Source organism: Rhinopithecus roxellana, chromosome 2 (genome assembly GCF_007565055.1).
Source record: "Rhinopithecus roxellana isolate Shanxi Qingling chromosome 2, ASM756505v1, whole genome shotgun sequence".
NCBI lineage: Eukaryota > Metazoa > Chordata > Mammalia > Primates > Cercopithecidae > Rhinopithecus > Rhinopithecus roxellana.
This window is the reverse complement of record NC_044550.1, coordinates 18,135,604-18,137,603: the sequence shown is the minus strand read 5'-3', so window position 1 is coordinate 18,137,603 and position 2,000 is coordinate 18,135,604.

The window sequence follows — 2,000 nt, the reverse complement described above, 5'->3', positions numbered from 1 at the left end:
AGCTTCCTGGCTGCTTTGTGTACCTACTCAAGCCTCAGCAATGGTAGATGCTCCTCCCACAGCCTCGCCGCCGCCTTGCAGTTGGATCTCATTCTGCTGTGCTAGCAGTGAGCGAGACTCCATGGGCATGGGACCCTCTGAGCCAGGCACAGGATATAATCTCCTGGTGTGCCATTTGCTAAGACCGTTGGACAAGTGCAGTATTAGGGTGGGAGTCCTGATTTTCCAGGTACCATCTGTCACGGCTTCCCTTGGCTAGGAAAGGGAATTTCCCAACCCCTTGAGCTTCTGGGGTGAGGTGATGCCCCTCCCTGCTTCGGCTCATGCTCCATAGGCTGCACCCACTGTCTGACAAGCCCCAGTGAGATGAACCCGGTTCCTCAGTTGGAAATGCAGAAATCACCATTCTTCTGCATTGCTTATGCTGGGAGCTGTAGACTGGAGCTGTTCCTATTTGACCATCTTGGAACCTCTTCCTTTTTTTTCCTGTTTCTTAATACAACTTCTGTTCTTACGAAAAAATTTAAAATTTCTGATTGTACCAGCTTTACTACATACAGGTAGTACACATTTATAACAGTTCACCCTTGCCCCTTGTTTAAAAGGTAAAATCTGTCTCTCATAGAATAGATTGCCTTTCCCTAGATAGAAATGGTAAGCAAAATTCCAAGATCTCACACCTTTTTAATGGAAAGATATTTGTGCATAATCTACATCAGTTAAGACTACTTTTACTTGTTCCTTTGAAGGTGGAAAAAACTAAACACCATTCTATACACAGCTTGAGCTATCTGATCTATTGTATGAGCAAGACCTTAGTCTCCAGTGCAAATAATCTGAAGTGTAAAATTCATTGAAATTGAGAAGTGGAGGATATTGGTAGATTAATGTTTTTCATTATAGTATCTTTAATTCTGGTAAATGTGCCTGTTAACTGCAATTATTTGCAAAATAATTTCATCAAAGAAATCAAATCATCTTAGAAGTATTATCTCATCTTCCAAAATGTATGTCTAAGGATACAGTGTGATTCTGAACAATTTTACTTATTAAAAAATTAATGCAGGACAGTACTTTACGGTCTGTCAAGTTGCAGATTTAACCCCACTCATAAATACCAGCTGAACTCTGACTAATCATTTACCCTCTCTGAAACTCAGTGTCCTCTTCTATTATATAGAAATACTATAATAATATGTGTCTTGCAGAGTTATTGTGAAAATTTAATGAGTAAATATATAATGCCATCACTACAGTGTCTGTTACATAGATGGCATTCAATTAATGGTAGGTGTAAAGTTTAACATAGGAAGTGCAACTGCAGCATTTATTATCCAGATCACAGTCTATGCTGTGGCATATGCGAATATAAAGCAATGGAGCGTCTATACTTCTATTTCTTTCCACAGCATCTGGATAGGGAGGAATGCTGGACTGTTTCTGCATTCTCATAAGTCTCTCTCTTTCTCTCAGCACAGAGTTTTTGTTTTTGCTTTGTCTCTTACTTTGATATTAGTAGAAGCTGGAGGCAGAGGTTCCTGTCTTTCAACAACAGGTATGAATATTGCTTGCAGAATAGCCAGTGTAAGCCTTAGGAAGCTTCCAGAGAAGGAGGGATTCACCTGAACTAGAGACATGAAGAGTTTATTATTTTTAATGAAATAGGGATGAAATTCGCACATACCAATTCAGAAGAAGGAAAAGAAAGGCCTGGCAGGACTTGCTCTCCAGGTTTAGCTTCTAGGAGCAGAGCCAAATGCTGCTTGCCAGGCAGGAGATTTCTCTCAACTCATGTCAATCCTTGGTACAATCATCTCAAATGTCTTTATAGTCTTGAAGAGAGATTTACTTTTTTTCAGTAAATAATTTGACAGATATCTATTGCATAACACATGTGTGTTGTACTGAAACAGGACAATTTCACCAGGACAAAGTTGAAAACATCCTAATTTGTGACTGTGAAAATAGCATGCACCTTGGCTGTGAAAAATCATAGTTCT